At 40.7% G+C, this 22,399-nt stretch overlaps 1 protein-coding gene across 4 annotated transcripts in view; it reads left to right on the top strand.

The window, feature by feature from the left end:
* The window catches only part of MID1 (midline 1), a 239,171-nt gene that overhangs the window by 85,517 nt on the left and 131,255 nt on the right, over window positions 1-22,399 (top strand). For 3 of the 4 annotated variants that reach the window (XM_063392824.1, XM_063392823.1, XM_063392820.1), the window contains exon 1: window positions 11,725-13,147. The exons of the other annotated variant lie outside the window; for it this stretch is intronic. The gene's annotated coding sequence lies outside the window, so the exon portion shown is untranslated. Of the gene's footprint in view, window positions 1-11,724; window positions 13,148-22,399 lie in introns of those variants that run through there. 4 annotated transcript variants of the gene reach the window in all.

Below are 22,399 nucleotides of genomic sequence, written 5' to 3'. Positions count from 1 at the left end.
TTGATGTCACCTTAAGAAGAAGTGGATCACACAGTGTTATAGATGCAAAAACTGCCTGCTGTATGTGGCTTTTAAAAATATATTTTATCGTTGCCAAGTTTGGAGCTGAAGCTTACCTGAGAAGTAACCAAAAAGTGTTCAGGTTTTCCCTGCAAATGGAAGGTTTGTGCAGTTTCTACCAGAAGCCTGCCAGGGGGGTTCCTGCTGCTTCCCGAGCCGCTGGATCTGGGAGCGGTGCAGGCTGTGCTCAGCCGGGCGGACTGGGACAGGGACAGGGACAGGCACAGGCACAGGGACGCGGACAGGGACAGGCACAGGCACAGGGACAGAGACAGGGACTGGGACAGGGACAGGGACAGGGACAGGGACAGGCACAGGGACAGGGACAGGGACAGGGAGCGGCGGCCGCCGGGGCTCTGCCGCTGTCACTCGTGTGTGTGCACGAGTTTGGGATACATGAGCTCGCTGTTCCATTTTAACAACGATTAAATGTGCAGGTTCTCAGGCATCAGGACAGGGAAGTGGTGGAGTCACCATCCCTGGAGGTATTTAAAAGTGCACGTGGATGCCTACCCTGCATAGGGACAAGGTTTAGTGGTGGACTTGGCAATGCTGTGTTAACAGCTGGACTCGATCTTAAAAGTATTTTCCAACTTAAATGATTCTATGCTTGTAGTTCCTCCTGTTCCCATCTCTTGGTCTCATAATTTATCACCCATCTACCTTTTAATGTTTATTCCTGCACTGTAAGTGCCACAATTACCCAAATATTGACACCAGTGACAGAATCTTTATGATAGATGACGTCTGTCTTGGTAAACAGAGGATCAGCTGCAGGTTTGAACAGATTTCCTTAAAATTGTTAAGCCTTCTGGCAGATGACTTCACCATCATCTCCAAACTTCCCATGTCAGGTTTGGTGTGTGCTGAAGAAGGAGGAGGCAACAAAAGCCTTTCTTGCACTTCAGAAAGGAGCCCAAATACAGAGTATGGATGGGTTTATTTTGTAGGTAACAAAAGTGGTGATTGTACAACAAGCATGACAATTTTACTTCAGCTAACTACAGTACAAAAACTTGCTGAATGCTTATTGTTGTATTTGCAGACTGGCTTCATGTGTACCACATGTGCTTATTGTTGTTGCATTGTGACTTCAAGCTTTTATGAAGTGACAAGCCACATATTAATAGTTTTAACAGAAAGTTCTCTAGTTGTTAACATGGTAACACCTTGCAAGAACAACATGTTATGTCCATTTTGCATTCTAGAAATATGCAGCATTCTGCACTTCAAAATACATAAGGAAAGTGTCTGTTTAGTACTCTAGATCTGCTCAATATATTATCTTCCATGAATTCCTACCCTGTTGCTCAGACCAGCTATAAAAATTTGCTGCCTCAGACTGCAAAACATTAATTCATTTCCCAGGAATCTCTTTGGATACAAGCTGTGAGAACAGGTCTGGAAGTTGCAAGCACATTTGCTCTTGCTCCATCTTACTCCAAACTGAACTGATTACCAACACTATTGTAGTAACAGGTGCTCAAATATATCCAACTTGTTATTAGCCAAGCTTGGAGGATTCTTTTTGTTTTCTCTGACCCCAGTCAGGTTATCAGTTGCATATGGATGTAATCCTACTCATATTTACCTCAGTAAAATTGGGCCATTTTAAAAATAAATGTGTTTCATAATAGCAGGGTTCTATCCTATGACTGTATCAAATGTCAATGGAAATTTTCAAAATAAGGTACCAGGTAACATAATGATCACAGTGACCCAAAGAAAGTCAAAACATCGGTGTTTTGATGATAATAAAAATTAGGAAATTTTATGTTTATTTACATTCTATATATCCTAACAAACCAAGTCAAATTAAAATAAGTTAGTGTTAAAGTGTGTTAAAACTTCCCATTAATTGCATCACAAAGAGTATAAACAAGTATAAAAGTTTGAAATTTGGTGCCTTTACAATAAATCCACTCAACCTGCCCTTGTAAGTAGGCAGTGCATGAAAGCATTTGCCCATGAGTAATATCTTAGTAAGCTGTGATTTGATGTGACACATTTTCTCCCCAATTTGCATACGTGATTATAGACTTCCTAAATATCACCTTCAGATTCACTGGCAAAAATGTAACCCATCTGAAAGAAACACTGGATGAAATGTTGGTGCTGGGACAATCCCGGGTCTGTGTCCAAATCTGAGACAAAGAGTTCAGACCATTAAAAGCTATATGGTCTATTGCCATGCTAATGTTTTGTTCTTTGTTTAGAGCAGACTTTTAAACTTGTTTCCATGACTCATTAAATCCTCTGAAATAAAAGTTCTCACAATTCTAGTACAGTGGAGCAGTTATTTTTGGACTTAATTATAAACAGGCTAGATAATGAGCTACCTAACTTGTGCCCATTTCTGAAGAAGGAAAATGTTTAATGACCTCTCCTTTCTCTAAACAGTATCAAAATCCACTATATTTTGTAGTTAAAAGAGTGGAAAGTTCATGAAAAAATGAAAGGGATGCATAAGCAAATGCCTGTTGGGCAACTAATATTTTAAATTAGAAGTAAGAATATGTATTTTGTGAACCTACTAAGTATGCGGCTTAAGAGAATATCGTAACCATAGCAACCCCTTATCACCTGTTCGAGACGCTGCAATGTCTCCATGAAATGTGCATCAAATGCCCTGCTAATATTTGTAAAATACTGATAATATTAGCTCTTGGAAACGGTCACACTGAAAGACAAATGCATAAAAATGCTTGAGACTAAAGATGTCCTGTCTATTATCTGATTTCTCCTTGCCCTTCTACTTTATTTTTATATATCAGTTTGATTTTTCAAAAGCAAAAGATTAATAGGTTCAAGAAGTGACTGGAGGGAGAAGGGTGGTGGACACAGATGGCTGCTCACCTACAGCATGACCATAATAACCACTCTCAGTTAAGTGTGCTGAAGGCTTTAGTGGCTCGTGGTGGCCAAACAAACCCTACATAAAGTGAAAAGTTTCCCAAAAGGATTGAACATGAGAACTCACTGGAAGACACCCAAAATAAGGTAAGTACAGATCCCCTCTCTGCAGCAGTTGTCAATCTAAGAAGAATGTGACTTGTGCCATTTACTTTACTTACAGGATTTCAAGTCACATAAAGCTGTAACAATAATGATTTTTCTGCATGTAGAGACAGCTTCTCTTGTTTTAGATGTTGCATTTCAGATGGTCTCCCCTCTTTTTCAGCTTCGAAGCTGCAAGTGGTCAGAGCTTTATACTTATCTAAGGTCTAATATGAGAATAAGACAGGTGAATTTTTCTGTGGTGTTATTTCTGTGCCCTACAGCCTTTAGGGCTAAGGATGCTGGGATGGCCTGGAGAGCTCCCCTGCACCACCTTTTCCCAAAGGGCTTTGTGCTTTGGCCTTTTTTGTGGTATACTCTGTTTTTCCACACAATTAAATACTTAGAGAAGCAGGTAGTCCCAGTGAATTACGAGTTCCTGTGACAAAAGAAATATGGAAATTGTGCTTAAATCAGAAGCCTTTCATTTTTGAATCCTTAGTATGACTTTTTTCTCTCTCACTTCAGTCTGAAGTGCAGTACACTGTATATATGTGCTCCCACTCTGAATAGGTACGCAGAAGGAGGAAAGCAAAATCAATTGTTCCCAAGTGATTTGGTAATTGAGCAACCTGACTGCACAGCTCAGCCTTACTCCTCTGTATGTGCTAAGGGGTGTTCCTGTCTCATTTTGCTCTGCAACATCATATAGTATCAAGTTATTAGTTGTTAATTTCAGGTGGTAGATGGGAAACTGAGAGCACCAAAAGCTTGGATTGCTGAAGATGACAGGGTACTCAGGACATCACTGTGCATTCCCATTGACATAAAGGACCTTCTTTGTGCCCAGGAGATGTGGAAAAGTCTTTATGAAATGAGTGTTGGGACCTTTACATATCATTGCAGTTTTATAGTGAATTACAGCAAAATTACAGCTGAGGGAGATGTCTGAACAAGAAGGAGAGAGAGTATGAGCATATGTGACAGTGTGGCCCTAGGGATCAAAATCTGCATGAAATAGTTGAGAAGGCATGCATTAACCTTCATCACTGGGCTGATGTGCAGTAGCAGCTACTTCTGTGCTTTTTTTTCCTGCTGTTGGTATAAAATAATGATGTTGGAGAGTGTGTTGCAGGCAGGGGTTATAATGGTTCAGTCTCCTTGTAAATAAGCATGTGTATTTATGAAATAAGACACTCTGGACAACATCTGCTAATTTCAGCACTGAAGTGATAAATGTAAACTAATAATGACCTGTGAAAATAAGCAATACAAAAATTAATGCCTAATAGTGAGCATTTTATTTCTGTGTTGAGCTTCACTTTCCATAAGTCTTACCTGAATCAGATTTTCTGGGTTACTTCAGATTTTTTGAGTATCTTCATTAAAATGTTTATCACCAACTATGAAAACATAGTTTTCATGGACCAGCCTGCCTTTTTTATTTTAGTATTTTTATAAGGCCATCTTATAAAATGAGAATCAAAGGTTTGGATTATAAAAGTGGTTTACTTGAAACCTGGAGAAGTGCATTATCTTTGCAGTCATTGTCTTTTATTGCCAGCACCATTTAACAACAAGAGAGGACTGAATAGGTGACACCTCTGGAAATGTGAGCTAAAGAAAGTAAAAATTCTTTTGGAGGCTGGTAAACCTACACTATGTATTCCTGTAATTAAAATGAATGAGGTACAGGGACTCATAAAAGTGCCATCTGAAAATGGTTTAAAAGTTAAAAAGAGCTACTAGACACAGATAGAAGCGTGAGACCCAACCAGACCAGTCCTCCCAGGGCAGTCCCAGTGAGTCTATTTATAAACACACCATTTCAAAACCCTCCTTAGCTGGTTTTAAGCTATGCTCCTGATGAGAAAAAACATTAATGTGATAAGCAAAGACTTTGTGAAATTGTTTCCAACTTAACTTCTGTGACTAATGCTTCGTGATATCTGCCTACATCTTTGAATTTAATCCCTACATCCCTTAATTTAAAATCCTCTCATAAGAAGGTTCTTTTGATTTTCTTCTGAATTCTTTGCCTGTTTTTCTCATTTGAAATTAGAGGAACGTGGTGGTTTTGGTGTTAACCTTACCACATAAATATATTACACAGTCAGTACCAAGGGTTTCTCTGAAGCAATGGGAAGGTGTAGTAATCTGATATTTCATAGGTAATCTGACCTTGATGGTAACCCCAGTGAACTTCAGAAGCTTATGAGTCAAATCATGAGTCACATATGTTAGCAAATTCTCAGTTGTATAAAGTGGTTTTCCTGGCCAGAGTTTAAGGATTTGGGATTTGGGTTAAGGTTTTTGCTCTTGTTCCCCAGCCCACCCCCTCTCATCTCACCACCAACACTGCAGTCCACTGGTATCCTGAGTAAGGAAATATTTTGTTCAGTTGTGGGGAAGAGCACATAAAGACTCAGCTCTTTTCCACTGGAAAAGTCCAAGCATTTACCTTAAATTTTTCTTTAAGAATTCAAACATATTTCTCCACACATGCATGGATGTCTACATGCAAACACATATGCAGACACACACAATTTTCTAGAAACAATTTCAGTAGTGTGTTTGTTGTGTTGTGTGGTTAATACTAACTTTTGCATTCTAACTGCTTAGATTTAGTCCAGAAACTTGTAGTTACTTCTACAAAGATTAGTCTTTTTATGTCTTTCATTCCTGCTCATAGGCTGAGCCTGTGCTGCCCTGATTACAGTAATGCTCGAAGATATTTCAACATTTATAGATTTATTCTCTCCTTTATTATCCTCAACAGTATAAAGACAGCTTGAACACGCAGTCTGAGAATTCCAGTGAAGGAGATGAAACATGTTGTGCCCCGGGCGCAAGTAATGTTCAGGCTGCAGTTCATATTTCCAGTGTTTAAAATATGATTCTGAGTGATGTCACTTCACAAGTTATCCATGTGACCCCCTTGCTGCATAGCTGACATGTAATTTTTGTTGGAATCTCCTGTTCCAACAGGCTGCCTGTTTCACAGAAGCCCTTTTCCCGTGAGGCATGGGTAGCCAGGACACTGAAAAAAAGAGAAAAGTGAGAATTCCCTACAAAAATATTCTCGGGAATTTCAACTGTGAAAAGTAATCTTATTAAATTAAGTTTCATGAGATAGTGCAGACTGCTGACAAACTTTTATGACTAGAAGCATGAAACAATATTTTAGTCTGACTTGAACTTTTAGACAACTTTGGCTCCATTGATCTTAGCTGAAATACCTGATTTGAAGTGAGCAAAATATTGGTTGGTTGTCTTTTCAGTGGCAGCTGGCTTCCTGGGATCTTTAAAGAGATACCTGAGCTCTTTTTTTTACCTCTATATGACCAAAACTGTCTCGTGTCACTCCAGGGAAATACAGCAGAACATTGAAATGTCAAATGTTTTCTGAGAACAAGAAATATGAGGAATTAAAAATTATGCAGAAATATTCCAGTTTTTCATGCTAATGCCTTATCCCAGCTGAGATTTTGAAAACATGTTAAAACACCAGCATTTCCTCTGTTTTGGAAAGTTTGCAATGCAGAGTCAATCTCTCTATAATTCTTCCTGGACATGGCATAGTCTCTACAGTGCTTAGAGTTTCTTACTTCTGGCACACTTGTGCGTGGCATATGATATACCTGACCTGTTGTATGCAGGTTGAATAAAAACTGTTTTAGAGCAGAGTGGCTTAATAGTGAGTGTTACATGGGTTTTTTGCTAAACCTGTGGGTTGGGGGCTTTTATTTCAAAAGGAAGGATTTGCATGGTTTGATGATCTCAGCTAACACGCAGAAAACGGGGATTTGAGTAGATGCCTGCTTGCTTCAAGTGACAATTTATCAGTTTAGGCTCTTACTTGTTTTAGTGAAATTGTGGCCAGGTGACTCTCCCTCGAACCTGTGTGATTGTATGTTTGGATATATCTTCTGGAACAGGAGAAAACTACAGGTTTTGATGGATATTGTTCAATGTTTGACTGACGAGGGCACATATGTTATAATTTCTGCTAGCCCGCATCTTTATTTGTTTATCTTGAGTCACTTCATGACTGACTTTTGCAATTGGTCACTAAATAAGCAGTTGGCACAAAATGCAATGGAATAAAGTTACGCTTTTTTTTTCTATGTTAAGAGAGATTACACATACATAGGGCAAATCTTGTCTTCCTATTTTATCTTTTTTTTTTTTTTTCATGGAGGCTTCTTAGGACTGGAATATTAAAAAAGGTAGTAATTTAACTGTTATCTACTACTAGCAATGAAGTATAATTATAACTGAAGTAGCAACTAATTGTAAAATCCTAGGAAACCAAATGGAGAAACAGTGGTAAACTAATTATGATTTCCTTTTAATTCAGCATTTATATGTACTAGGGAACAGATGTTTTAGAAACTCTGAACCCTTATAGCATCCTTCTTTGTTAGTCTTTTTAGCTTACTACACTTCCGTAGAGTCTTAGAATAGACTATCAGAGTCTTCTGATCATTAATTTATTACACATGACTGTGCACCAGCTTGTTCGGCCTAGCAGATCAAGTATCTGCCTCGTAGCAGATGTAGTAAAATGAAATCCAGCAGACATTATTCTTTTGATTAAAAAGCCTTAATCAAAAGGTCTAGTCAGTGTAGTCCTTAAGGCAAGTGCAGATGGATTGTTGTTTAACCACTTTTCTGTCTGAGTTGGGGATTACATAGGTTGCTTCAGTGATGGAGAAAGAAGAGGTCCTGAAGGTATCTTCCCTTCTCTTGCCTGCAGCCCGTGCAGTCCCAAGTGAGATCAGAGCACTTGGAGTGATTCTGTGAAGGCTGAACCGTCTTCTAAGGGTTGTTCCACCAAGAGGACTGAAGGATGTCCTGATTTTTCTGACCTCTGCCTGTTTTACTGATATGCTTCCAAAAGCCTGAGTCTTGAAAGGCAATGAATTCCCCAACAATCCAACTTAAGGGCACCTTGTGCACTGTGGCTTTCAGTGTGTACATGTACATGTAAGGATGTCTGACACTGCTGGTCCTGGTTGGTCCTGGTTTCAGACATTCTGCCAGCATGGTCAGTTCATCTTCATTGCACTCACTGCAGCAATGTTTATAAAAGCAGCTAAATACTGCTTTGTGAGATCCAGCGCTGTACAGTCTTACATTCACAAATGTTAACTATGTCATTTGAAATCATTGTGTGGTGACACTCACATCCTGAGAAGAGTTTTTCATATTCAGGGTATTTCAGAGTTTTTCCTTTTTTTTTTTTTATACTGTCTTCTCATAAAGTTGTCTTCACCTTATAACCTTACATTTTGTGTCAGTTCTTCTGGAGGTTGTTTTCACATGCCAGTGTTGACTTAAGTATTCTAGTGTTATATGGGGTTATTATGAAGTATTTTGTATTCTGGACATCCTGCTCTTCCTGCAGGTGCCAATTTAAAACTGCCAAGGGAGGGACTATAAAAACTATCAGAAATGAATTTCAATGCCAATAGTTTGGGTGTGAATATTAGATTTTTCTCTCGAAGTGCAGCAGTCTAGCTGCTTGTCTTATATTGAAAAACGTGACTTTATTAGTAGAGTATATTGCAAATGAAAGACAATATATTTGTGATTGACTTCATATCTGAAGATGTTCATTTTCAAACTAGAGTTGTTTCTTTCTAACCTGTATGTTGGGGCATATTTTTCTCTGCTGCAACTCTTTAATTTCTACCATATAATCAGATCCTGGGGTCTACTCTGTCTTTGTTTGGCACAGCTCAGTAAAGAAATAGAGTGGTTCTCTGTCTTTAGCATATATTAAATTCTTTAGGCCCAGAGGATTTCCCTGGCAGCTGGAATTCAGCTAATGAGAGAAACTCCTTTTTTGCTACTTCCTGTTCTGTGCTCCCCCTGCAGCCAGTGCAGACCTGTCTTGGTCTGGACTACGTAAACTGTATTATACAAAAAAAAACCTCCAGCAACTGAGGGATCCCACATAAGGCAGTTTTGCATTTGATCCCAGTTCAAACTATTTCCTGTGTTTGGTAATTTATTAGAAACAATAGAAGTAGGTAAGGAAGGTTTAGTTAAAAAATCAATAAGTAAAAGTTTCAGATTCTGAAACAGAGCTAAATTTTTGGTATCAAGATTTTTGTCTTTGTCTTGTCACAATTTAAAACCTTCAAAACTGCACACTGCATTGATAGGCACTGAAATAAGCCTCATCCCACTAAATTTAGATGAACATTTTAAGAAATAGGTGATGTGCTAACAAAGAGCACTCAACACCTAATCTACTGTAGCTATGTAAAAAATATGTGATATTTTTACATAATGTACGATTTGTAACTGGTATTACATGGTGGTGGGGTTTTCTGCACATTTATAGGAACTCTCAAAGCTTTTTGGCTACATAAATTGGCTCACAACACACTTTAATCATCTTTTTCTTAAGTAGCAAAGGGAGGCAGGATTTTTAGTTAGAACCCAACACCCTGAGTTCTCTCAAGTTCCTGCTGACTACTTTTGCCATGTCAGGAGCAGAACAGCACAAACCACACTGAAGATCTTCCTGATCAATGTTGCAAATAATGGAAGCCCATCTAAAGTTATCCTCCCTTGATTTTGCTTTAGTGAAGGGGAAACGTAATGCTTGAGACATGAGGTTCATGGAGTGCTTGTGTGTGTGCCCTTTGTGTCTGGGAGGTGCTTGGTGTGTGATGAGGAGTGTGGCAGGCATCCACAGTGAGCAGCAAGGTCAGAGCTACTTTGGTACTTCTGTGTCTACTGGTGTCACTCGTAGCTCCAAGGGGTTTGGTAAGACGAATATGTGACCATTACTGCTGATAACCAGTGTTCACATAACATAAACCTGCCCAATGGTTATGTGTGCTTGTAGCCATTTTACTTTACCCTTAGATTATTTCAATACGAATCCTTTAAAACTTCTGTGGTGCTTCCCATGACTTTGGTGTGGCTTATGCAGGTGTTTGCTCCCAGTGATGTCGGATCTTACACCTGGCACCAGCTCCTCTGGCTGCTCCTACCTCCACTGGTTCCACTGGACAGACTGTAAAAGTTTCCTCTCTCAGGGTCAGAATCCTCTTTCACTTTCCTGGGCACCATATGACTTTGTCATGCACACATGTGCCCTTGGGTTATAGACAGGAAATCTGATTTTCAGAGGAAGGTGTAAAAACCAGCACCTGTCTTCTTGCACCCCAGATGGCAATTCCTCTTCCTCACATCTAGCTGTTCATCTGTGTCTTTGGATGCTGACTGCCCTCAAAACCACTTCAGATATAGATCCTCTCTTTTCCTCTTATGCTACTCAGAATACTCTAGGAACTGAAGTGCAGGACTGTTTTCTGAATCCACTGCCTGGGATAATATACTGCACCCCCTGCAGCTGGTGCAGAACTTATCTTGGTCTGAACTGCAAAAATGGTATTACACCAAAGAACTCCACCAACTGAGTCATAAAGTACATTCCTCAAAGATGGAAAGTGAATGGCATAAAGAGAATAGGGACTTTCTCTGACACTGGATTTAAAGAAAAAATAGCTCACACCCCACCCTGAACATAGGTCATCAATTTTAATGGTTTCATATTTTTGCTAATACTAGAAATCAGTTTTCACTTTATACAATCAACTCATTTTGATGCCACATTCTCCTGGGTTTCCAATAAAATGCAGTACCCATCCAATCCTGTAAGTTGTGCTTGTTGTATATGCACGTGTATGTAGGTGTCTGCATTTCCAGAAAAGTTACACAATTGTTTTATCTTTATAATGTTTGAGTTCTTACAGAAACTTTTGCTTTGTTCCCATGTGAAACTCTGAAGCTGTACTAAGAATCCCCTTCTTAAACCTTGAAATCGAATATAGGGGTTTTGTGTGAATCCTTTGTAATCCTTACTAATTTTTTCAGTTTTGAACTTTTAAATACATCCTCTTCACCAGAGTAGTTTACCCCTAATGATCTGATTATTTTGAAAAAGTACATTATGTTTCCTTTGCGTCCTGGAGATGATTCTCCCAGATTTAAAGTAGTAAAAGATAATCACATACCACATACTCATTTCAAGCGACATGTGTCCGCTGAGCTATGCTTGGGGAACAGAGAACCAGTGTTCCTGTTAAGTGCTCTTGATGCACCTCACTCTGCATTGCAGCTGCTTCAGGCCGTTGTGCAAGTGGGCAATATTAGACCATCACTGGGGCATCACTCATCTCCACATTGGCTAGAGAGGATGGTTGGGCTTATGTTTACACAGCATGTTTTATGGATCCTTGGAGATGGTTGGTGGATGGTTTGGATCCTTCCTTCTGAGGACACAGACCAGGCAAGAGTAAAGTTGGACCTGGATAAAGTGCAGTAGTGGTTTCAATCAGGTTTTCCTGCCACCCATGCCATTCTTCTGATTGAGTGTCAATATTATGCAAGCTCCTTTCTTTGTTACAGTTGTGAGAAAAATCATTATTGTCTTTAGATGGGAAAACAAATAAATACATAGTTCAGATATTTTCTTTCTTTCCCTGTGACATACCCACTGCTGGAGCTTATCATAAGTTAAAAGGGAATATATTTTTGGAAGCTTTTAATTAAAACCCTGGAAACATATCATCGTAATTTTTTTTCCTGTAACTCAATTCAATAAGATTACTTGTATTGCTAAGGGTTTTTAGTGATAGAGACTAATTTTTTCATTGGTAGATAACACCATTGCAGAAGTAAATTTGTGATATTGGGACTTTACTTCAGGCATCAGATTTGCCTGATTGTTCCCGAAGATCAAAAGACAGATTCCATTAAGAGTGGAACAGAATGACTTACAGGCTTCTGAACTGATATTAAGTTCAGAAGCCTGCAAGCCTTCTCCACTTTGGAGAAGATTTGCTGGTATCAATTTGCAGGCTTGCACTTCTCTTCGCCCTGTTTTTTTTTGTTTGTTTGTTTGTTTTGTTTTTTTTGTTTTTTTCTTTCTTTTTTAGCTCAAGAAATTTGGAACTAGATGTTCTTCAAGGTCCCTTCCAACCCCAACAATTCTATAATTCTTTGAAAGGTGTAACTCAAACAGCAATGGCACCTCAAATTTGAGATTTTTGATTTTGCCTTTTCTTTGTTTATTTTAATGAAAGCCACCGAGGGGCAGCAGATAGCAGCTGAACTCGTTAAAACAAAACAAAACACATTTTTTTTCCTTTGAAGTTGCATTTCGAGTCCAGTGTTATCTTGCTTGAAAAACTCAGCTTCAGCAATGAGGAAAACACCCTCCCTAACGAAGGGAAAGCAGACAGTGAACTGAGGCTAGGGATGATTAAACGTTTGCCACGGAAACAAATAAAACTTTGCAACAAAACATTTCCATAAACTGTGGATCCGCACATTTATTTTTGTTCCTTCCAACAGACAGGCACTTACCCTTAATGTAAATGGTAAACGGTATTTTACTTCCCGCTTATGTCATTAGGTAATTTTCCTTTTAATCTGACATGAGGAAATCGGTGCTTCTGGAGACGGGATATTGCCACTTTACCGGGGGCTGTCGAGCGTTTCTGCATCGCTCTGATGTTGCATTAGTTTCCACCGGGCATTTACATATCCTTGCTGAAATCCTGGGAGCCTGTTAAGCTTCGAGCAGACCCAGAGCAGCTACATGAGAATGGGAATAATCTCTTACACCGCAAATTGACTTCCCTCTTTGTAGCCCTAGACACTGTTTCCAGCTGCTTTCAGTCTTTTAAACCCTTGAAAGCTTTCCTAATCCCGGTGTAGGCAGCCGCCTTTCTGCGCTGTGCCGCCTCCCCTCCCCGCTGATTGGCGGGCCCGGCTCAGCCGCAGCTCCAGCGCTGGCCGCGGTTTGAAACCAGAGCCGGGCAGCTGCTCCCGCCGCCCTTCCCACAGGCTGGGCAGCGAGGGCTGGGAAACTTGACATTGTCTCAGCCAGGGCTCCCCCAGCAAAGAATAAAAAGGGAGGAGGAAGTAATAGACAGGCAAGAGGAGGGAGGGAAACTTGCTTACGGTGGGAAACTTGATGGATTTCTGCCCCGCCGGCAGCAGCGCGGAGTGAGAGCCCCTGGCCCGCTGGATGGATGATGGGAATCTCACCATGAGGCAGGTAAGGAGCCACTGCCCGCCGCCTCCGGCTTCCACCGCTCCCAACCCCTGCCGACCTCCGCTGCTTTTTCCCCCGCTCCTCTTTAATTTCTCCTTATAATTGTAAGTTTTCGGCAAAACCCCAAACAACTAAGTTCTTTCCCCCCTCCCTGATTCTCCCGGTAGGCAGGGATGCCATGCAAGTCATGGTGCGTTTTGGATTTGTAGGGAGCGTGGAAGCGGTTCGCGAGCTCTGTAAATCAATTCCAGTTTGCCATGGTTTAAGCGCATTGTGTAGGCTGTCTCGCAGCCCTGTTTGTGACATGCGAAAGGAAGGAACTTGCTGTGTTATAAGCCTGAATATGCCAATAATTCAGCCCAAGGATAATTTATTAAATAGCTCTGCATGAGTTCCTTGCCTGCCAGTGCTTTAATCTTCTGATTGTTTTAAAACGTAGTAGTTTCAAGCTGTCTTGCAGCTTCACAAAAGTACTCTAAGATGGGTTTTCTAGGGATTTTTTTCTAAGATTATTCAAATGAGGGGTTTTTTAAAGACTTCTATTCACCTGAGGAGACAAAAGGAGCTTTTATTTTCGTTCTCACAGTTAAAAGGCACAGTGACAAAATGTTTTTGATTCTTGTTTTCCATAGTTTTATAGCAACAATGCACATTTAGAAGAACCTTGTGGGAGGAAGAAAAACTGGCTGTATCTTAAGACTGAATCAAAGATCTGTCCCAGTTTAAAAAGCCAGTCCACTTCCTAAACTTGCTCATAATATGTTATTTTCTGGGTAAACAATGGGTAAATATGAGGAAATGAGAGGTTTTCTAGGTTTTCTGTGTGGGTGTCATTCATTCAGTTCTCAGGGGTACTTTTATAGCACATGTCCAGGAAATGCATGTGTGAGGATTTTGCACCTGTAGCGCAAATGGAACATTTGTTTTACAGTCCCTTTCTGAAACCATGGTGGGAAGTCCCAGCTTCCTTGCCAGTTTTCTCTAACTTGCAGGAGGTGAGGAAGGGTGAAGAAAGAGAAAACACAGGTGATGGGACAAGGAAAGGTATTACTTGCTCCCATTAGCAAAATCACCACGTTTTCTAACTCTTGAAAGAGAGGGAAATTCTTGTCCTTGCAAAGCACAATGAAGGGCATTTCAGATACTCAGGCGGATCAGCTGCATGCACGTAGTCATCAGAAATCATTATCGCCACAAGAGGGTACTTTGGCACAGGGGGTTACCAGCGAGGAGTGCGAAAGAAGCAGAAATGTTCAGGACGGCAAGAATACAGTGTAAAATGCTCTGTGAAACATGCACTTTGCTCTCTTGAAATATCTCCACCTAAAGAATAGGCTTCAGGGACAATGAAGATTCCTAAGCGGTGGGTTAAAAGAGCAAGGCAAATACGTCTAACAGAGAACGGGGGCGGAGGGCCACTGCTCAGGCACACACGTACTCTCCAGAAGAGGAGGAGGGATGGGGGAGGCATTCCATCCTCAGGAGAGGGGCAGGCACGGGCGGGCTGGTTCCTGCCGGGCCCGGCCCGGCCCGCAGCGCTGCCCGGGTTTGTTTGAACACCTGCCCCGGGCGCGCTCCTCTCTCCCGTGCCGAGGGAGCCTTTCGGCAGTATTTCTCTGGGTTCGCTCGGTTTGCTGTGCACAAATAAGTTCAGTTTGGCACGGAGGGTCTGTGGGCACTGCTAGGGCCCGAGGGACAAAATCCAGGGAGCTGGATGTCAAGTGGTGCTGAGCTACTGAGGGCATCAGCTCCTGTCAGCAGAATTCCTTGTTTGGTGCCAAATGAAGGTTGTGATGGGCTATGGAGTCACTGTACAAAACGTTTAGGAAATCCATTACAGCAGACACTTAGAAGCAGGCAAGACATGTGCAGCTGGAGCCCTCATTCCTCCTTCTAGTTGGAAATTGTTAAGGGAAAGAGTTATATGCAGAGGGTGACCTTTCCATGGCCCTCCTATTCAGAGCAACAGAGAGCTCTTTTTTACCTTCTCTTCCGCCTTATAATCATCTCTCCCTACCTGTCCTGCTGCTTTCTCTGTCCCTCTTTGGTGCTCCTTTCCTCATCCTTGCACCAGCTGGGAAGGGAGTGGGTTAACTCCTTCCTCTCTCAGGCTTTGGGAGTGAGTGCTCCCACTTTTCGTGGGACCTATAGCTCAATTTGGTGTTGCAGAGTTACCCATCAAGTACATAGGCGTGTGGCAATGTGCTGCAGGTGTTGGAATGAAACCATGTACTGGGCTGATGGCCGATCTGACCCAAGGACAACCCACAGCTACTGAACAATGGCACATAGAAAGACAAATGCACTAATTTCCACAGTTAAAGTGGAGGAATTAGAAAAGTAGAAACGTAATATGCAGCCAGTTGATAAGATTCAACCTAATTTACTGCTGTGCCAGTCCAATAGTCTTCAGCTGGTCACAGGGGTTGGTGTAAATACTGAGTTGAGATTTGTAAATGAGACAGTATAAAGAAGTAGCCATTTATAGTTGATCATTGAAAACCTCAGCAAGAGCTGTCTTCTTGCTGTCTCATAAAAGAACCTCACAAATAAGATCCAGCAACCAAAATAGGAACATTTCTATCCTATCTGAGAAACTATGCTGATCACAATGTACCAGTAAATGTTTAAGCATCCACAGGAAATATACCCATTGGTGTGTGCTGTAAGACTAGTGGTAGGAAGCAGAAGGGCAGTTTTTGAAGGTATCTTACATAGTTGCAAAAACATAAAAAAGAACTAACAGACAAGAAAAAAGCCTTTGCAAGAAACACTTTTTTGTTTGTTGGTTTGTTGGTGGTTTTTTTTTTTGCTTTGCAGAGTACTGAGTTCAGTTTATTATTTATAAAGTAAGGAAATTTGCAAGTGATGGAAACTCCTGAAGGGGTGCTCAGCCTTCGTGAAGGTGGAGTTTTTGTGTGGCTGGACACAGTTATGTGACTGGATTCCTTGAGTTTGCTGCAGAACTGGAGAGGGCACTGTGGGCTCTGTTTCCTAAGCCTACTTCACAGAAAATCAAATGTTTGATGAATTTTAATACTTCATTTTCATTCCCTTTCAACCACAACATATCCCTGAAGTGCAGCTTGCAGGAGTGTCATTGACAAAAAATGCAGCTCCTTACTTTGGCCTCTTCCCATTGAAGTACCATTGACTTTGATCAAGGCAGTCTTGAGTCCTGAGCCCTTTGTCACATAAAGAGGTTCAACTAAACAACTATTAACTGACAGGCCACCTGAAAATGAAAAACTGTTTCTAAGGCTCAGAAAACCATTACAATTACTTATCATGTCTGCAGTCATATGGCTTTTAGTGTGCATATAATCACGAAGTGAATAAAGGCTGTATACATTTTCAGTGCAAAACATATGCAAAATTCAAAATCACTCCCTTTCCTTTCAGCTGTTTAGGTTCTTAGCATGTGTTTCTTATTTCCTATTTTCTTTTGCATACCTTTTAAAATTCTTAATGCATTCCTCTGTAGAAAAGCTGTGTTCTTTTTGTGCTGTAGTTCTATAATCCTTTGCCTGGCACAAGGAAATTATCTTACAGAGTTCATCCTGGGATGTTTTGTTGTTTGTTTGGCCTGTAAGGGGAGAAAGAGCATCTTGAAGAATGCTGCCTTTTTTTGTGTGTGTACTATGTAGAATAAAGAAAACAAGTGTACAGAGTCCACAGGCTGGGAGTGTATCAGTTAATTAGTGGCTGGACATTGCTCTGTAGGAAGCCTGGTCAAGATTTTTTTGTGTGTGTATGTGTGTTGTCTGCTCCCTTTGATCACTTCTGTGGTAAATAGACATGCAGGGTAGCTATAGCAACAAGTGCTGTAGGTTGGTGGGAACAGAGGGGATGGGATCCCCTGACAAAGGGTAGTTTGTTAGAGTGGTTGGTTCTGATTAGAAAAAGGTGGCACCAATCAGGGCATTTAAAAACATCAGTTTTACAAAAGGCAAATGAATGTTATCAGTTTCAAAGTAATGCTTGTTTCTGTAGCTCTGCAAGAGTAGATCATGTGGAAGATTGGTGAGGAAGGGGGAGGGATAATAAAAAACAGAGCATAACCCATTTACACTTTTGAATGTAAAAATATTCACACTAGATGTGCTTTTTCTTGTGGTGCTGCACTATCTATGCAGTCTGCATTTGCAGAGAGAAGCATTTGCAGGAGCCAAATTCCCACAGATATTGATACAAATAGATGTGTTTTTAAAATAAGGCTTCAGGAGGCACTGATGATAATGTGATGTTAAGGAGTGCATCTGATCCATTACTTTTCCCTGATTTATAAAAGTTCCATGTACTGTTTGCAATCCCAACATCCTGTTCCTATTTCAGCAGCCTACCTGTAGAGGTCAGACTTGAAGCTCTCAAAATCTTCCCATGATAGAATTTCAACCTAAAGCTATAAATATACATATCCATAGCCACTTTTCTTATTAACTTTATGTGGAATTCTCTTAAAATAATGTTGGTTTTTCAGTGTCAGGTTATTAGGTAACGCCACATTCTGCATTGTTGGAAGCCTGAAATACATCAAAATTCAGCTTCATTTCACGTCTTGAATAGAACCCAACCTGAAGCTTTTATTAGATCCTGAATTATTTAGATGTGTATCTCTGTGTCCGTGATCCCCACTAGGCCTCCTACCTTTGATGAGGTCTGTCTCCAGCTCCCTCCCCCCGGCCTGCCCAGCCCTCTGCTGCGCTGGCTGCCGGCTTCCCACTGCTGCCTGCTCTCGGGGCTTCCCCGCTGGCCAGGGACAGGGAAGCAGCAGTGCCAGAGGGTTTCAACAGCTCCTGAGCACTGCAAAAAGTTGTCAGACCTCAGAGTCCCTCCACAGAGTAGCACGAGAGGTAAGGGGTCTGCTGGATCCTGGGGTCAAGGAAAATGAAATGCTGGGAACAAGGAGCTTGCAGTGGTAAATGCTCGCAGGGAATCTGCTGAAGCTCAAAAAATGCTTCAGAATCTGGAGAAACAGTTTGATTTGTCTGTGGGTGAAGACTGAGCTGAGAGAAAGGAGCAGACCAGTATTCACATACAGCTGTACTAATTGCCTTTTGGATGTGCGCTGGAGTTTGTTTGAACTGCATTTCAGACTTCTCAGGGTATTCCATTCTTTAGCCTGTTTTTGGTTCAAAGTCTTTATTACAGTCGTGCAGCTTAGAGCTTGTAATGCTTTAGCAAGCTGTAAGGAATTACTGTATATCCCCGAGATCCCTGGCTTGCAGTGCAGAATCCAGCCTGTCTGAAAGCTGGGGAAAGCGCTAAAGGGTAGGAAGCTGATTTTGATCTCTTTTCTAAACAGTAAAAATAGTTCTTAATTCTTTCAAATTCTTTCCCATTTGCTGTCATGTCATGGCTTTTTATCATTAGTATTTATATCTTCCTGGGGGATGTGGGAGGAGAAAAAAGCTGGCAAAGAGGCAATGTTTGTTTGGCCCAAAAAGTTTTATGATTGAATAAGTGTTGAGATAACAGGGTGCAAGAACAATTTTGAGATAGTAAAACAAATAAAAGAAAGTCCAGGCTTTTATTCCTGTAAAAGGAATAAAAGGACAGTAAATGAGCAGACTGATGAGGCTGACAGGATTTTTTTATTGTAGTGTGAGAGACTTTAAGGAAAATATTTATGGAGGAACACTTTATGGCCTCAGAAAGGAGCTTGTAACGTGCTATGTCACTCCACATTTTGGGGCAGGAAGGCCAACATATTTCTCATGCCTTTGGTGGCAACAACATCTTCCCATCACTCTTCACCCAGGCTGCCTTGTGCTGCCCGTGCACCTGTGGGGCTCCAGTGTCCGAGCAGGTGCCCAGGACAAATGGCACTGACTCATCTGTTTGGGTCTGCAGGTATTTAATTACAGCAGGAGCTCAGAGACACCCCCCTCCCCTCACAACACCGACCCTCTCCCCACACTGCCAGAGTGGGAGGGCAGACTCCTTTGTGGTTCTGGCCAGCTGATGCACTTTGTAGACTCAGGTGAAGCGAGAGCTTACTTAGATGAGACCCTCTCTCCCCCCCACACCATCTCTGGGATCTATCTTTTTTTTTTTTAGTCGAGGCACTAGCTGAGATTGATGTCTTCTTTCAAAAAATACTGAGAAATCAGTATTTTATGGCAAAATTGTTTGCAAAACAATTCTATTTTTTTTTTCAGTAGTTATCCCATACGGAAACACGATCCCTTTTGGTTTTTGTTTTGGTTTGGAGTTTAGGGGTTTTGTTTAGGGTAGGATTTTTTTGGTTTGGTTTTTGTTGTGTTTTTTTTCTTCTTTTTAATTTGGCGTGTTTTGTGTATTAGTTTGGGGATTTTTCTTCCTGAGAGATAATTGAAGACATGAGAAAAAAAAGGAAGAAGAAAACAAAAGGAAAAGAGAAACACTTCATATTTTTATATATTTATATTTAGGATTGGAGTTGCCAAATCTAGCCACTCCATCATAAAAACAGTCAGCATCCCAGTTTCAAGGAACTCTTCATCACCAAGCAAGCTTCAAAAGTTTTGGAGGGGGTTTTGGTTTTATCATTGGATTGTTCTGGTTTTCCCTCCCTAATATGATGCCCTTATTGCAAAATCTCTACGTATTTTACAGGGAAGATGTACGCTCTATTGACAGCTTCTCCTTTGTGGACCACCAAGGTCTCCCTTTGTCTCCTGCCTCTGTTTTTTTCCTTGTTTGTAACCAGCTCCAGCTCCCTGGGCAGTGAGGTCTCAAGCCATCAGCCCAGTCTGATTCCAGCTCAGCTCTGGATGCAGGGATACAGACAGGTCTCTCTCTTACTACTTGTATTTCTGTTCTTGTTGGAATCACAAGAGACTGTAGGCAGAAGCCTAAGCAACTCTGTAAACAATCTCACTGAAAAGTACACGTGTTGTAAATCTGAGGTGCAGAGGAACAAGAATTGGGGAAGGGAAGGCTGCCCTGAGCAAGGAAAAGGACTGCTCCTTTCAGGGCAGTGCATGTGGATAAAGCTCTTGGGCAGGGACACACTGTGAAGCACAGACCAGGTTTGTCCATGTGATATTTGAGACATTGTTCTTTGGTTATGCCCCGTATCAAATGCCATTGATACCAGCATGCATTTCCTCACTGAGGGATGTCAGCTATGTGGACCTTGTCTTGAACAACTTAGGAAGCCTAGTTTTTGACTGTACAGGTAAAAAAATGCCCTATCCCACCAGCACCTACTGAAACAGATAAATGGTTAATGACTTAATTTCTAAATGGAAAACTTCAGAATTATAGTGTAGACAGAGATTTCAAACTGGGATTTAAGCAGTTCAAAAGTGCATTGTATTGTTTTGGTCTAATTAACACAACATGGTGATAAGACATTAAAGCAGAGTGACAACACTATACATTGATAACAGGGGACATTAATGCCTGGAGACACAGTCTACATTGTAAAAATCTGAAAAAAAAGGGCTTATTATGTTAGATAGGTCAATGTGATTTGACCTAGTTTTGCTTTGCTGCTTGGAAATTATGTCAGTATTTGTTATGTCATCTCCTTGGATGAGCAATTTACCATCCTTTTTGCATTGCAGTGTTGTCCTAATATTTTATATATTTACTTACTCTCTAAAAGGATCCTTCAGGCTAATTCTAGAGATCTGGGAAAAACTGATACAAAACAAAAACCTCCTGAAACCAGCTTCCTTTTCATATATATCCTCTGTGCAACGAAAGGGAGTAAATTTAGTAATAGCAAAAATATAGCTACTAATTCTGAAAAGTATCCTGTCCCCTTTGCATTTAGAACTCAACAAAGTTCATGGATATAAAATGACTGTGCTAACTCGTATAGCTATGTACACCTTTTCCATAGAGGTTTTTAATCGCTAGAAACGCAGCATTTTTAACTTTACCTAGATGCTTATGTAAAATAGTGGCTTAAAGGAACCACACCATATACTTCCCTGAAAGGTGAGGTCTCGTACAAAGTCATCACTATTTCTCTTGTGAAAAATGAGGTGGTTGTTCAGTCTTCATCAAAATCATAAACCCTTTCCTTTATATTCATGTTTACGCTGGTTTTTCCCTCTGCTGCCATCTGGACTTGTAAGACATTTGCCAGGGCTCAGATTGTGGTACATCAGGGAACTACCAGGGGATTAGATGTCACTGTTCTTTGGTCTATGGAAAAATTTTGCTGTTACAATATTTTGGTAAATGTTAGCAAAGGAAAGCTCTGTCTCTTCCTTAGCCCTGTCTTCTCATGGCTATGCTTCTTACTGTGTTTAACAAAGGTAGGGTATGGCAGGGTTGCACCTTTTGCTTCTTGACATTTCTTGGTCCAAAATGGGCAGCTTTGAAGCCTGCTTTTGTTTCTGCTGAAGTCAGTGTTATTGGGGAGGCTGGGTGGATCCCCCGTTCAAAATAGTATTTTATTGTAGTTACTCAAATTCATCTTTTGTGATAAACACTAAACAGATCAGATGGTACTGTGAGAGCAAAATCATGCTTTCTTTTCCAAATTTTTTTCCAATTTTTATTTTAATTCCTATTTTCTTGAATAATAAGAAATTTATTCTTGAGTTCCAGCATGAGTTTGTTCCTTGCAGTGTCAAAATATTTTAATGAACTAAGACCTGTACAAGTTCTTCACCATTTCTGTACAAATACATCTAATCTTCAGAAGGTCCTGCTTACTCAATATCTTCAGCTCAAGTAAAATTAAAAATTGTAATAGCCATCTGAATTTTTTGAGCATACTTAGATGCAAATGCTCTTACATCCCTCGTTAACCAGCTCAATTGGAACAAAAGCCCAATATGAATGTGTATTCAGAGGTGCCTCTTCTTTACTATAACATTTGCTCTTGATCCCTAATTAAGCCTTGTTACTGAAGGTTAAAAAATCCTCCCACAATTTAACTCTCCTTGAATGTCTTGACTGCAAAAGAAACTGTCAAGGGAGAAGTCTGCTACTGCCTCCCATGTGCCTCCTCCTTTTAAACAGAACTAGAGTGTAAACTGCTTATGAAGGATTAGCAATGACTGGAAATAAATATCACAGATCCCCAGAATAATAAAAGCCTCATGCATGAGGAAGATGATGATTGTGGGTTGAAAAGACAATTCACATAGCTAGAAAGACTGTGCAGGGATTCATGGGAAGTTCTCACTGTTCTCTGGAAATTATCTGGCCCAACCTCCTTTTAAGCACAGGTTGCTACACCAATTTTCCTCAAACAATATTGAGAATTTCCAGCACATGAGAGTCCCCTGCATTCCTGGGCAGCCTCTT

Source organism: Prinia subflava, chromosome 3 (genome assembly GCF_021018805.1).
Source record: "Prinia subflava isolate CZ2003 ecotype Zambia chromosome 3, Cam_Psub_1.2, whole genome shotgun sequence".
NCBI lineage: Eukaryota > Metazoa > Chordata > Aves > Passeriformes > Cisticolidae > Prinia > Prinia subflava.
Note: the sequence above shows the minus strand (reverse complement) of the source record. Positions and strands in the feature narration are given on the sequence as shown.